We start from the raw sequence: 17053 nt of genomic DNA, 5'->3' as shown, positions 1-17053 counted from the left end.
AAAGAAACACACTTCCAATGTGTTTACTGCTCCTTCAATAATCTGCAGCTTAATAAAATATTTGATCCTAATACTGAATGTGTCATGATCTGTGTTTGCTGTTATCTGTCATCTATGTAAGCCCCCAGCGCTTCGCTTTTTGTTACCCTGTGCTTGGCGTAGTCTGTCTGACTTCCTATTCATTCCCATTCATTCATTTCACCATAAGATATGGATGATAAAAGTCAGATATGGGGGGAAATCACTGGTGTCCTAAAATACTACAGCTAGGGTGAATCAGAAGCAGTAAACAATTGGTGCTTACTTTAAGCTTTTGACATTTGAAGGGAAAAGTAAACTGTGAATCTTCACAATGTGTATTCTGTGATTAACATCACTGAAGAACTGAGGACAATATGTTTGAAGAAGGCCCTCATACTTATTTTGTTGACATTGTCTGTATAAATACAGTAAGAACTTTATTAGGTATTTATTAGACCTATTTTTTTTAGACTTATTAAGTCTTCTGCTGCTGTAGCCTATCCACTTAGAGGTTTGACGTGTTGTGTGTTCAGAAATGCTCTTCTGCATACCACTGTTGTAATGTGTGCTTATTTGCTTTACTGTCACCTTCCTGTCAGCTTTGACCACTCTCATTAATAACACATTTTTGCCTGCAAAAATGCTGCTCACTGGATTTGCACAATTCTCTGCAAACTCTAGACACTGTTTTGCGTGAAAATCCCATGAGATCAGGCATTTCTGAGATACTCAAACCACCTTGTCTGACACCAACAATCATTCCATGGTCAAAGTTACTTAGATCACATTTCTTCCCCATTCTTCCACATTTGGAGTGAATAACAGCTAAACCTCTTGACCACATCTGCATGCTTGTGTGCATTCAGTTGGTGCCACAGGATTGGCTGATTAAATATTTGCATGAAAAAGCTGGTGTACAGATCTACCTAATAAAGTTCTCACTGAGTCTATATTGCTTTTTTCCATGAAGGCTGATTATTGCAATCAGGCATAGAAAACTCGGTCTCTTGGGATCATAGGCTTTATAAAGTTGCTCCAGCAGCAGGATCCTTCACATCAAATTACATGGGCTAGACAAGGGCAAGCGCTAATCAGCCAGTTTATTATCAGAATGACTCAGAACTATGAAGTGGAAGGCCAAGAGCAATCAAAAAGTTACTGGCCTTGATATAAGTCTGTGGAATTTCTTTTGTGAGCTCTGTATAAAGGAAATTATTTTCATTTTATTCAGTTCTATTTATTCACATAACACCAGGGCTTGACCACCACTGATGTTCCAGGTCCCAGTCATGTGCTTTAGTCACTGTTCAACAGGCTGCCCTGTAGAACAAGGGCAGGGACGTTCCATCTTCATAATATGCATTTCCTCGATTCCTCAGCCCTCACATCCTTTCCTTGCGTCCGCCATTGGGTGCAGCCAAGGAGCTAGGAAAGGACGCAAGGATGTAAAAGTAAGATTCGAAAGAGCCCTATAATGTTTTTATTCCCTATGAGAGGGAGTGCAGGAAAGAAGTATTGCAGATTTGCATGTTCACGTCAGATTTCTAACAATGCAGAGATGCTCAAAAGCTTTGATGGTTTTCCTTCTATTGAGTGTCATTACAAAAAAACATTTAATGGTGAAATTAATAACTGAATAAATAAATAAAGAAATAATAAGATCAACAATCCATCCTTATTAAGGTGCATTCCACAATCAAAAAATAATATTCAATATAATGTTTAAAGCTCAATTGCTTTATAAATTGTAACTCTGACATCATCCATCAGAGCTGGGTAGTCCTTTATTACTGACTGTTACCTGTCATGGTTGATGGTTACTTGCCAAGAAAGAATTGGCAAGAGAAACTTCTCATTGCTCATTTCAATCTCAGTTTGTCAGTGATAGATGGACGATTTTTGTTTGACGTGCGTAGAATAATCCAACTTGGGTAAAATAAAACATTTGTAAAACAGCCATTCTAAATCCACAAACTATGAATTTTTCATTCATGCCAACTTTATTCGGAATATTGCAAGGTAGGCTATCATTGAGCTGACAGTAATAAAGTGAACAGGATTGCACCCTATATGACACAAATATCAATCACAGTATATAGCTTTACTACACTTTTTGGTGACTCTTGATAAAACTATGTTATTTCTCTTACAATGCTGTTATTGATGATAAAGTGTTTACTGTTTAAAATATTTATGCCCTGTTCATTTGTTCAAAAATAATGGTGATGAGGAAGATTGATTATAGTACTCTGCACTTCAGCATTTGTTTGTCTGACCAGACATGCTGCAGTGTGTAAACCAATAATCAGCAATACATTCTGTATCAGGAGAGAGCTGAGTCAGCGAACTATTGAATAGGTGAGGCCTCTCTGTGTGGAGTTTGCATGTTCTCCCCGTGTTTGTGTGGGTTTCCTCAGGGTACTCCGGTTTCCTCCCACAGTCCAAAGACATGCAGGTTAGGCTGATTGGAGAGTCTAAATTGCCCATACTCCAGCTAACCTGTCCCTCTCCAACTGCAGACGAACTGACTGGCTGGGCGGAGAAGGAGGACTTCCAAGGCCGGGGAAACTCGAGGAGTGGATTTTTTCTGTTTTTGAGAAAGGACTTGAATTTTTTGTACAGGACTACTGAGACGTGCCCTGAAGGCACTAATAGAAAAAAATAAAAATCATTTTTGTTCACCATTTCTCTCTCCCTCTCTCTACCAGCGGGTTACCACAATACATTACTAGTGCATTATTATTATCTATCTTATTATATATTATTGTCATTACCCTTGAATAATATGTAATTTAATAACATCAGAATTATAGTAATTGGCTATGTGTGGCCATATTCATCATCATCATCATCATCAACAGTTCATCATCAACTTTTTACTGACATTGTTACTCAGCATAGAATACTTTTCTTTCCTTCAAAGCCATAACATCACTTACTGTATGTGTTGTTTTGTTTATCATAATTGCCTTTCACACACTCTTAGTTTTTTATACCCGTATCCCAATGGGAGGGGAGCCATGCATAGAAAGATACTTAGAAAATTATGGGGAGCAGATAGGAGTTGAGACAGGACATAAATAGGTTTTTTAAATCAGGAAAATAGAAAAAAAGAGAAAAGACAACATGGCAAGATCTGAAATGTTCACAGTTAAAGTGATGCTTAAATGACCATTTAAAGAGCAAATAAATCTGTTTTAGTGCACGTATTTTGTACACGAAAAAAACTGTCTCAATCTAAACTATACAATAAAACTGAAATTATATACAGTATATACACTTTGCTATGTATTCATTATACTTTTATCTTATCGATCTTCTGCTGCTGTAGTCTATCCAGTCTGTAGTTTTGACACGTTGTCTGTTCATTGACACTCGTCTGCATAACACCATTGTAATGTATGGTTATTTGTGTTACTGTCATCTTCCTGATAGCTTTGACCAGTCTGGCCCCTCTCTGCTGACCCCTCTCATTAAAAAGGCAGAAATGCTCACTGTCATTTAGATTCTTCCCCATTCTCACATTTGGTCTGAGAAAGAGCTGAACCTCTTGACCATGTCTGCATGCGTTTATGCATTTAGTTGCTGCCAGGGATGATTGGCTTATCAAATATTTGCATTAACAAGCTGGTGTACAGGCCTACCTAATAAAGTACTCAGTGACAGAAACCCAGAATAGCACCTGCTAATGAGGTCCCTTTTGTTCTGACAAGAACAAAAGCAAAAAGTTACAGCAGGTTTCAGGGCCTCCAGCTTAGCGCAAGTTCCTCTTCATCCAGCACCCGACCCCATCAGCTTGTAAGACAGGTAACCACTACGCTGTGTATTTCTGCGGAAAAGGACATCAGGCTGATTTACCTGCCTAGAGATGCCATATGCCTCTTTCCAAGGGCTCTGAATCCCATCACTGTGCGGCGGGATGAGCCATCAAATGCTGTCGCCCATCAACAGTGGTGCCCGAAGAGATCCGGGCGATGGCTTCAGCCCCAACTGTCGGTCCCCATCTTCTCCGCACTGTTAACCCTGCTCGCTTTGGAAAATTTGACAGAAGTATGCGGAAGGGGGCTCGGTAACAGATGGCATTTATGTTCTGGACGGCCATACCTCAAAGCTTGCGCAACAATTAAGGAACAGCTGTTGGGAGAATTCAGGCCTGCTCCTGTGCTTCTACCTCTTTTGAGCACCAAACCTGAAATGTGTCTAATTAATCTTGAGCCCCTTTCCTCAGATGTTGATGTGTTTAATTCCCGCAATGCACCACAGCCTCATATTGGCATTGGCACTACTCTGGTCCTCATGTTGGACCACAGTAGAGCTTATTTATTGATTAATTTACTGTTCTTACTCTGTGTTGTAGCCTAATGTTTCACTGTAATAAAGCATACTAAAATGACTGTTCGCCTGTTTTAATTGTCCAAATTTATTTAACCTTTTCCTCACTGCATAGTGGAGTTACAGACCAGTTTTCCCACAATATAAAGCGGTAATTATACCAGTAAACTTGATTAGCAGATAATTATGCCAGCTCCCCTGATTACCTGCATGTGTGATCAAATACTAAATTGGCAATGATCGAGCCAGACCATGAACCACTTTTTCATTTAACATTCATCATAAATTTAAGTTTGAATGTCATTTATTTACATTACATTACATTACATTACATTACATTATTGGTATTTATGCTCTTGAGCAAGGCCCTTAACCCTGCATTGCTCCAGGGGAGGATTGTCTGCTGCTTAGGATAATCAACTGTACATTGCTCTGGATAAGAGTGTCTGCCAAATACCAGTAATGTAATGTAAAACTCCACTGATCTTAAGGTCACCACATCTCAAAAAACAACCATTAAATGGCACCTCCTCACCAACAAACTGTTTGGAAGGGTGGCATAAAGACAGCCCTTACTGAGACAAGAATCTGGAGTTTGTCAGTCCTCATTCCAATTATGACTAGAAGAGAGTGATATGATGAGACCGAAATGTAATGCTCTGTACAACTGTGCCACATCCGATTCAACAAACGCTCCTAACTTCAGAAAAACTAAATGAAGATGTCCATTATAATGCAGTATTTACAGTCCTTTAGGTGAGTTCCATCAGAAGGCTAATTGGTCATGTTAATATGATAAACTTTCTCTTATTCCTTCTAAACAGTCCACTAAAATATGTTTCTGAAAACATTTGAAGGAAGAAATAAGCAATGCAGTTACTGAGTCTTGATACATATTTGATCAGCAACACCCAGTTTGATAGTTTGATCTGAGTTCTGTGAGCTGCGCTGATATGCACGTCAAGCCCCTCCATAAAAAATGTATGGAATGTGTTGTTTACATGATTCGTACAACAGGTCAGCACCACTCTTAAATGTTGTTCCTACTGTACCTCAGAAAAAAAATCGAAATACGAAAAAATTGGTGAATGCGATTTAATAACAATTTGTTTGTATAAGTGGTTCTTGCATGAGACCCAATGAGTCGAAACATGCATCAAAATCGACATAGAAATGGTAAACTAAAAACAACATCCATGTTCTGCAATGGCCATATCAGTCTCCAGACTTGTAAATCCTATCAAACACCTATCATCTGAATGTAAGAGTGGTGTCCATAAACGGTGGTGTTCAATGATTCTGAAAACTTTTGCATGGAGGAATGGTCTAAAATGCCTCCAACTGTGCTCTCTAACCTTATCACAAATTGTAGGAAAAGTCGCATGGCTACCAACTTTGCCAGGGGTGTTTGGAAAATGTATGACTTTGGTTGAATCATCATTTTTATTGAATCATTAATAAATCACACTACTTCACCCATTATGGAAAATAAAGTTTTTCAATAACAGTATGATTTGTTAGTTTACAGTATTTTTGTGCATATTTATTGAGGGTGCCAATAACTCCGGAGCCCACTGGATTTGTTCTCAGTATAACACATCAAAGGTGTTTGAGGCTAAAGCAAGGTTATGGCACATTTGTTGTTACCAACTCTCTCTCTCTCAAAGAAGATCAAATGTACATGTATTTTGTGTTCATTTGATGCAACAAAAAGCATGACAATTGAAATTCAAAAACCCAGTTTTCTTTCCTTTTTCAAGTTAATGTAAACCTACTGCATGTACTTTATCTGACAATCCATTGTAGTTCTCCAAATAGATTGTTTCTTGAAGTATGACAATAATGGGACTGGATTATGACTGGACAGCTTGAAGAAAACAAAACAAAAATAAGTTGTTTAAGATACTACACTACTCCTTATCTAAAATTAGGGAAGAGAGAAGAGTGCAGAAGCGCAAAAGGATGTCAGTCACTTGTAATTAAATATCAGTGTAAAACTCTAATGATCTTCAGGCTAGTAACTAAGATACTCATAAATGCAGTATGATTTCTCTATGGACATCTCTTGAAGGGGATTAGATTGACATTGGCTCATCTGGCAGTCGGAGGGTTGGCGGTTCGATCCTGCCCTGGGTGTGTCAAAGTGTCACTGAGCTAAACACCTAACCCCCAAATGCTCCTGACAGGCTGGTTGGTGCCTTGCATGGCAGCCACATGCTGTTGGTGTGTGAGTGTGTGCGTGAATGAGAAGCATAATTGTACAGCACGTTGGATAAAAGCACTATTTAAATGCAGACCATTTACAACATGATTGCTTTGAAAGGTCAGTAATGATGCCTGTTGAAAAGCACTGCTTTGAAATGTACTCACTCAGTCACTAGGTATATGTGATTTGTGGAAAATAAATTAAACTCATACTTTTGTATTTACTGTATATGATGACGATGGTGAGAATGATCACTTAGATTTACATAGCCATTTTCTTTCACTAAAAGTGATTCACAGTGACAAGGGGAAAACTCTCCTTGACCACCACCAACGTGTAGCACCCACCAGGGTGATCATTAGGTTGAGTGACATTTAGCCAGGACACCAGAGAATGCCCTTTACCTACAGTATACACTTGTACCTTCCTTCTATCGTGAGATCATTCAGGTTAACTGCCTTGCTATGATCAGGTATTAACCTATCATCAAAAGGGCATGAGACCTGGTTGCTTTCATCAGTATTGCAGATTGTCAGGTGATATTGTCTCTCCAGACCCCATTAAAATAATAATAAAACTTTCTTTGAAGGCTGTTAGACTGTAAAGGTCAGCTGAGCTGTCACTTTCAGAAATAGTAAAGGTGCCACGCGAGAGAAAGGAGAGAGAGAACTGTCTAGTCCCAACAAATACTTTTTTTTAGTCATAAGGTGAGTATTGAATAGTCTCCAAAAAAAAGAAAGGAAACTTACCACTCATGTCATTGAATGCATGCGTGTCATTTTATCCGGAAATGCAGATTTTGTATTTGAAACTGAGTTATTGAAAAAAAAATTGAATTTTGATACATATGTGTGCTCTTCATATACAAATATGTATGCATTTGTACAAATCAGAAGACACAAGACACAAGTTGACAGATATTTGTGTGTGGATATATTTTGTTGATCATGTTACGCGCATTTATGATTGAGAATGACCTTTCTCCATACTTTGCAATCACGATGCAGCCAAACCACTTCTCATTTAAACATGCTCTCTGTATCAGCCAACAACTCTGTTTCTCTGTTTACAACTTTGCTATGTGCCACAAGAGAGCTGTTAGCTGACCCTTTTTTAATATTAAATTGTAAACATGTGGTGCACGGTGGAGCTGGTCCAGTTTGCAATTTAAAGCCTGTAACAGCTGACAATGTATTTGGAACTAGTATTGTTATAGAGACGTGGATGTTGTTAATATTAACTCATCAGTATAAACATTAACTTAACGTTCAGTAAACAAATACAAGTTAGTTAGCCTACGTTAGTTGATGTTCGCTTCTAAAGCCAGACCGGGTTGTAATATTACAAGCAATATATTATAATGTTTGTTAACTTCATGTAGGGAGGCCAAAATGGAGCTTTAGAATGTAGACCGCTGTGTGTGCATGTGAACTCAACAAGACATTTCTCACAGAAAATATAGTTTATCCACTTTTTTACTTCACAGCAGTGGTGATAAAACTTGCAAGAAGTAAGTGCTAGTGTCTTGTTGGCCTTTACTGGCCCCCATATTAGGTTAGTATGATGTAGCTGGCATAAGCTAATGGCACTAACCCATACAATTTGCTTTCCAACAGAAGGCTACTTGGTCAGTAAGACCAATACAAACTAAAAAATGAAAGCATATCTCCCGAGGGGGCGGGGAGGGGGGGAAACAAAACAAGAATAAAATAGCAAAACTTATACTATGCATGCTTTCTTTCCCTGCTTCCCTCCAAAATACTGTTATTCTGGCTAGGGCAGTAGGCTAGGCGACCTTCTGGCTATGGCCCACCTGCCAACCCCCGTGGCAATGAAAGTATAAACAAAAGCACATACATTGACCAAATATACAAAAGAATGTCTCTGACCACAGATGTTGGTTGTAGTAGTCAAACTGCAGCCATATACAGAAAATACATAAATTATACAGGATATTAGTTAGTTACTACAGATAGTAGCTACGTTGTAGATACTTTGTAATATCAGACCCAAGGCAAATTCTCAAGTTATCGTGGCCATCCAGCTAACTTTACCAAACATAACTGAATTTATTAATCTCATAATGCCAGCTACCTAACATTACTGAAGGCTGACCAGCCATTTAATTAGCGGTTATCTGCCATGGTGACCCTTTCTTTCGCTAAGCCAGCAATAGCTGTACAGTCAAGGAATACATGTTTTGCGATCCTCCTCCTTCTTCTATTGGCCACATGCTTTTCAGATACAGTACACAGCCACACCCAGAAACATCCTGAATAACAAATACAGGTTGATAAGCAATGACTGAGCATGTTTTATAATATAAGTTGAAAATCCTGCATAGTATGCCTTTAACTTCAACAGGAACTGTCAAAAAGACAATGTTTTTAGACCTGCGAGGACAATCTATAGGTATTTCTAAACAGCTAACATTATAAATAGTATATAAACATTTATTTGTCACCTGCTGGTCTCATGCTATTTCAAAACTATTTATTTTCTATCATTTAGAGCACACTGTGGCTCTATGTTCCTCAAGCATCCTTAGACTTAATTTCATACACAATTATGTAAATCTAATGCTGAGTCCATGTATGCAAGTGCTAGAAATGGTTTTCTAATGAAAACTGTGAGTATTGTGAGCATCAGAAATCATCACCCTCAGGTTTTTTTCTTTTTAATTAATTTCCATATAATAATGGAGGGCTTACCATATGCTAATAAAGGGCTGACAGTGATTCATTTAATTTCAGATAGTGTGACACCTGCACTGCTGTTTCCAAACCTCTTTGCTGCCAGCAAGTCACAAACATTATAAATTGATTGAATTACAACAAGGCCCATACATGCATAATGGACAAAGAGATGGGATTCTTTTAATATTTATGGCTATTGTATCTCCTTAAAACAAGTTGTCCTTACTATAGCACTTCATCTCAGGTAGAATGCACTGTGTGCTTGGCCCTGAAGCTCTAAGAGAGGTCTGTTTATACCAGTTTTCAGTTTGCCTCATTGCTCTGTATTAAAAATGTGGGGGAGGACCAGTTATATAGCATATGGAATAATGCAAAAAGTTTAGGAATATGAATCGCCTTGAAACGTGAATGTAGCATAAATATATTGTTTTTTGTTGTTGTTTTTTTGCTGCAGTAACAAAGTATGCTGCTAGTTTTTTTTCCTGATCTCATTGGTGAAACTAAGCTGAGGGTCTGTTTAATGGAACATGTCTGGCTTTTGCAGAAAAAGGTCATTTCAATTGAAATTTGTTCAATTCACTCTGACACTGAACTTTGGAGCTTTAATTCTGAGAAATGAACCAAAACAACCATGTTTTTGCATTACTTCAATATCCAGAAAGTGAAATACTTCAAATGGGTCACTGAAGTTTATGGGAGGGACCAAGTTGGTTTGAGTGTTGTCATTTGACAGGGTGTATAAGGTACAATTCACATGGAATCAGGTGTACAGTCATGCAACATTAAGTCTAGCACACATAGTAAATAGATCAATTCTGTGAGTAATAAGGTCAGGAACTACAGCACCAAGATAAGTACAAATGCAACAGTCCTAGATTAAACTGCAAAGTACAACAAGGGTCTAAACCAGCGTTTCTCAACCTGTAGGTCGCGACACAAATTTGGATCATGGCAAGTTCTGAAATAGTCCTGAGCCCGAGTTGGAAGTGTAAACATTTTAAAACCAGCCAGCTCCTAAATTCTGATCCACGATCAGATTTCCCAACCCCAGTTCTAACATTAATATACATAAATGGATCCTGGATCTGCAGTGGCATAGCACAAAACTACTGAACACTCAACCAATCGAATAAGCCTACCTCCAGATGTTAAATTTCTAATACACTGGCGTCTCCAGTCAGATTTATTTGATACATGTTGATTTGTGTAGACTGCATTGTGCACTGCGCGTTTGATCCCTGTACTAAATTCAGCATGTAGGCTCCACTATATGTACTGGCAAAACAGGGTGGCATGGATGGTAGGGTGGCAGGATGGTGCAGTGGGTAGCACTGCCATCTCACAGCAATGAGGTCCTTGGTTCGAATCCCGGTTGGCCGAGGCCTCTCTGTGTGGATGTTTGCATGTTCTCCCCGTGTTCACGTGGGTTTCCTCCGGGTACTCCGGTTTCCTCCCACAGTCCAAAGACATGCAGGTTAGGCTGATTGGAGAGTCTAAATTGCCCATGGGTATGAGATGGACTGCCGACCTGTCCAGGGTGTATTCCTGCCTTTCGCCCAATGTATGCTGGGATAGGCTCCAGCCCCCCTGCGACCCTGTTCAGGATAAGTGGGTTAGGATAATGGATGGATAGATGGATGGGTGTACTGGCAAACCTCCTTCCAGACCAAGCTTAGGTATGGATTTACCTACACTGTTAGATATGATGAGTATAAGCCTGTACGTGTTCTGTAGTGTGTCCTGTACAATTAACCTGTCTCATGGACTCATTCTCCCTCACCACGCAGGCTCCCAGTCTCAGCTTCCACACCCTGTAATGAAGGACATTTAAACCCTCTGCTGATTTATGAATGCAACCAAGGTATGTGCCCACTCAATGAGTAGGCCTGGCTCCAGACTTCCATGACTGTTCTTGTAAAATACATCTCAAATTGATGTGACGTGACCAGAGGTAGAAAGTCCACATACCAGTATTTTGTTCCAATTGCCTGGATCCGCCTAATAGCACAATTCTTCAGCCAGGAGACGGAACTAATGAGTGAAATCACCTGGCTGAGTCCATGGGTGGCAGAAACACATGGCAGGACTTCTACTTTCTGACCCCTGGAGTCAGGACTTTCTGCCTTGGGATGTGATCTTTCCACATCACAGGTCTCAGACCTGCCCCACAGGCAAGTGCACCAGTCGGACCATGTCATTAGCAGCTGTGGATGACAGCCATAACTGAGCACACTTTTATTCACCTTCACAAACCTTCAGTCTTCATCGAGATCTGAAGCTTGGCACTGGACAGCATGCAGTCCAAATACAATGTACAGAGGGAGGTCTCGGTCTCTTCCTCTCATTACAGCAGTTCCAGCTATTCCCTATTGTTGCAGTTCAAGGTGAGGCATACACTTGTTAAATTTATTGTTGAACCATCTTTTGAACATTGTTTATTCCCCTGTCCTAGAACTGTCTCTGGTATCAGCAGCACCCCCCTATCTGAAGCCTCATTTAAGCTGTACATGTAGTGGCCATGGTCCTTAAGTGGCACATAGAAGCAGCACATCTTTCTGCTTGTGTGTCAACACCAGTACCGTTTGCTTCGTGCCTACAGTCTCCAGTGGGCCTTCCGACAACATCTGCTGTACAGTTTTATTTTTCTTCAGTTATGAGTAAGCCTATTTTTGTCCTCAAATTCTGACGTAAATAGCAACTTTGATATTGATGTTGTTTCTTTTATTTATATGTTATCACAAAATCCCTTACAAGGCACTTCACAGAGATGACAATTCAAGCAGCACGTAAGTCCTTGTTTGACAGGTTTGTGGATGATGCAACTCTTTGTATTACTTCCTCACATCCTCACATTTCCCTCACATTTAATTCTCCTTTATGGTGGTAGTTTTTTTTCAGAGCTGCTCCCCCTTGTCTCCTGTGCCAGGCATGTTAGACCTCATGTACTTTGAGAATTGTCCATCTCCTCCACAATGTCTAACATGTCTATTGTTAATAGCCCACCCAAAACTTGTTATCATTTCGGAACACAGATTGCTGCCTTTAAACACTAGTCGATGGAAAATTACCATATACTGGTCAACGTTTCACATATTACATGCAGTCCAGAGGTTACTCCCAGACAGAAAGATTAAATTCATAATGAATTATAGTTGGGGTCTGGGGAACTATTGAAAATGGTGAGAAAATACATTATTGAAACAAATATGATCAATTGTTTTTCAGAGGAGCATTTTCTTTATTCACACTAAATAATTTAGATTAAATGATAAAAACAGTTTTATCTCCATAAAGATAAACACTTATCTTGAAGGGATAAATTACCCCACTATCAGCACAAGCTTTGAACAGTAAGTAAAATAAAATCATTCACACAATCATTTCATCAGCAATCTGAATATGCTGTTTTAATGCAGTGTGCATTTTCTGATATTTTCAAAAGCTCTTGTTGTAAACATCAGAATGTGTAAACACCTTTGCCTTTTTGACAATTTAATTGTATTCATTTTCTGCCAGTGAAATAATACAATTAAATGGTTGGTCTTTCAGTGGTTTAGCTGCTTAAGAAAAATCTGCTTCATTAATATAACAATTACATTTACATCAGACTATATGTACCATGCAGTATAGGGCAGGTCTATGTGTATACACACTTCACTGTGTGGCACAGCAAGCTGGGAGTATAGAATAGGGTCTGCAAAGCTATGAGGATGCAGACTGTAATGCTGTGTTGTAGCTTGTCTGCCTCCCAGTCCACATGTCTTCTGCTTCTGGTGTAGCCCTCACCATCCACTGCCATTACATTTGGTGCATTTCACAGATTAATGTCTGGCCAGAGGAGTCTGGTTCCTGCCATGGTTTTTTCTTATCTGTCTTACTATCTGTTTTTCCAGGCCACCATTACCACAAACCTTTGTGGGGGTGAGATCAGGGTCTTATACGCAAATGCAAATGTGTGAAAAATGTGCTATACAAAGACATTTTTATTTGTTCTGATATAGTAGGTGTGCTGACTGCCTCCTCACAACAAAAAGGTTTTAGGCTAATTTGAGACTTGAAGGTGTGAGTGAATGGTGTGTGTGCTATGGATTAGAGGCCTGTCGCGGGCATATTCCTGCCTGTCTGGACTCTTGCATGTTCTGGGCTGATGCACATGACTGGGAATATGTCTCCTCTCCTGCAGAACTTATTTTCAATGTCTTTTCACTCTCACTTTGCAGGTTTCAGACAAAATATAGGCAAAAGAACAAACTCTCAAAGAGACATGGTAGTGCAGCAGAGGTAATCACTTCTGCATAAGTGGTCTGAATAGAGTATTTCATATTTAGTACTTTTAAGAAAAGCGCAATCAGCCAAGAATTCTAAAACTTTTACAATGACCGATTTAGTTGTGTAATATTGAAAGAGCCCATTGAGCCCAGTGAAATATCTCAAATAATTTCCATATAGTTGAAAGTGGCCAATTTGTCCCTTTGCTTATGCATTCTGACAGTGGTGCATGTTTTTGGAAAATTATTTTGTGGAAACTTTCCACAAGAGAGTACATGAAATGCAGTTTCCTTTGTCTGTCTTGTCCATTCACCACATGACACAATGATCCAGCACCAAGCCACATTATTATTACTGATTACTAATCCTGAAAAGGATTATGTACATTACAGTATCTTAATTACCAGCATAAATATTTCCCACCCAGAGAATCACCGCTAACACCTTGTACAGTAGAGAGAGGCAGGGTGATAGGTGAGCCTCCATTTTCTCTTATGAAGTGAAGAGGATGAGGAAGCACTTCCTTCAAGGGAGAACAGACATGAAAGGGGTCAGTATGAGGACAGTATCTCTAGAGATACAGAGGAGTGCTCACATTAAAATCCCAAGGCACGAATGTATACAATGCACATGCTCAGTAGGTAGGTGACCTGATAAGCAGTTCATTGTGATAATACAGGTACTGAGAATCAAGTTTGCAGACTGTGCCATTGCAATATTAGTATTGAGCTTTTTGCTGACACATTTTAAACAGCAGAACCTCCAGTATAAGTACAGTTGTCAACAGGAGTGTAAAATGTAGTGAGATTACCCAGGTTTCATTATTGATTCAATTAATGCGATGTATAACAACAATAAATCCGATTGTTCTTTGCAGTCTACAGTGATTGCATTTACTGTACTTTATGAACTGGTGACTCCACTCAGCTATTTTTCCAAAATGATTCTAGTTTATTGCCGACCAAACCAATCTGCATTACTGCTGCTTGGATGAAGCCAGCATCAATATACACCAAAATATAATGTAATCTTTCATCAGGATGAAGCCCATCCTGGGTATTGTAAAGATGCCATGCGCTGATGATTACTTGGCAGAACCTACATGCTATCACAGAATTGCTCCTGTGATGTCCATAAAAAGGTTCAAGTCTCTCTCAAGAGCTCCAAATTCAAAACAACCTGACTTCAGGGCCAGACACAGACAATATTTTCAAAATAAAGCCTGAGTGAGAACTAGCTTTCTATGAACAAAGGATGCGGTCATACAACAGGGTCAAGGCTGGTTGTATTTGTAGTTTTTTGATCAGACACTGTTTGCTGGTATAACGCAATTTCCAGACAGAGTTTTGCCTTGGAACTAATGTTCTAAACCCTGTCAATGGTGTTTCCTAATTAGACAACTAGTTAATTTATGTACATAACACAACTGCATCAGTCAATGGACCTGTGAATTTGGGGAAGGGATCAAGGGATGAACTCAGGAGGAGAACCACACAACTAAGAAGATGAAGAGGGAGCTCTGGCATCAAAGTTGATAATGAGGCAAAAGCGGCTGTTGTCAAATCATATGACACCAGTACCGTCACTGTGGCCAACTTCTATAAGTCAACTGAAGGAAGTCAGGTGCTTTTCCAGAGAGGAGGGAAGACGTGTTGACATTCCCTGCCTGGATATAGACATGGGAGCAGTTGACCGTGCCAAGATATTGCCTTATAACACCCCTGCAAAATCCCATAGATGGTGCGTAAGTTTGTTTTGGTAGATGCTGAATATTACTGTGCTTCCAAAGCTGTCTGTCACAGAAAGCAGAATAAATTGAAATGATTCAAGGTTGAAAGTTGCTGATGCCCTCATTCTTACAGAAAAGCCTCCACACTAAATATATCACTATTCAATCCAAAAACTATCTTTAAAGTGAGAGATAATGTCATAATGGTTGGCAAAAGGAAATTCACAGAAGCACTGAGACCATTATCTTGACCTATGCACTGACAAGGCTACCAACACACAATGTATTAATACCTGCTATGGGTTCTATAACTATGGTGGTCTACTTCAAACAACATGTACCACTGGGCAGGCTGCTGAGGATTCAATCAAATATTCTCTTTGAATCAACATCCAAATAGATTATTTTGAGAGGAACACAGAACTTAAAGAATTGCTAGTTCTAATTGCTAGTTATACAAATCTTTTTAAGAAAAACTGTCAAACAAATTTTTATGAAATTTTCAGGATTCATTTGAATAGCATGTTTGCCTTACCAAAATATATTTTCCTGTATATTAGTGCCAGAATGGCTGATGATTTTCTTGTTTGGAATGCAAGTGTCATTTGGACTATCGTCGTAGGCACTATAGTCATGAATGCTGATGAATACAAACAAATCATAACATATACAGTAGCCTCTAGACATTTGATTGGGAGCAAATTAGTTCTACAGCAAGATAGTTAATGACCCCAAGCACACTGATAAGACGATCAAGCTACTGGTGGTCTCAGAATAATGGACTAGCTCCCCATCAGAGTCCAGACCTCAACATCACTGAATGTCTTTGAGATCTAAAGAAGCTGAAAATGCAAGACTTGAGCTTTTGAACTTTGGAGGTATTTACAAGAAGCATGGAAAAATTTCCCAGCAGATCTCTTCAAAAACTTTCCTTGCATTGCAACGAATTGGAGGACTATTACATTACATTACAGTACTGGCATTTGGCAGACGCTCTTATCCAGAGCAATGTACAGTTGATTAGACTAAGCAGGAGACAATCCTCCCCTGGAGCAATGCAGGGTTGAGGGCTCAAGGGCCCAACAGCTGTGTGGATCTTATTGTGGCTGCATTAGAACCACCAACCTTGCATGTCCAGGTCATTTACCTTAACCACTATGCTACAGGCTGCCCCGCTATTGCTACTACTGCAAATATTATTGTGTTTAAATACTTTCATTTACAAGCTGGTGTACAGAGGTGCGTTTAAGACAGCGAACATTCAAATTACATTTGCAGCAAACAGTTACTGTTGAGCAATATTAAATTAACATTCCATTTAGTTTGTCACCAATGCATAAATACAAATGGATGTGACTTTGTTTAATAATGCCAGCTAGCTGATTTGCTGCTTATCTGTGATTTATTTTTTTAAGGTAAGAACAAATATTTCATTTATATACAATATTACATTACAGCTATTGTGACATCATGGCAAATCCGTGGACTATTGCTATTCCAATACGATGGAATTGAAAATTTTGCATTTACAAGCTGGTGTAAACATGTACCTAATAATGTGGTGTATATGAACATTTTGATGTGTAATATATGTATGTCGTGAAACAATCGAGAGTAATTACACAACATGTCTCCACATTTCAATTTTAACTGTCACCACTGTAGAAACTGAACATTCCTCCATTCATTCCTTTTTCCCTGGAAAGTCTTAAATAACTGGGAAATGAATGCGAAATCGAAAAACAAGCACACCATTCGGAACCAAGCCGGACATTTTCCAGTTGGTCTGGTGTTGTTAGC

Source organism: Conger conger, chromosome 4 (genome assembly GCF_963514075.1).
Source record: "Conger conger chromosome 4, fConCon1.1, whole genome shotgun sequence".
NCBI classification, from domain to species: domain Eukaryota; kingdom Metazoa; phylum Chordata; class Actinopteri; order Anguilliformes; family Congridae; genus Conger; species Conger conger.
Note: the sequence above shows the minus strand (reverse complement) of the source record.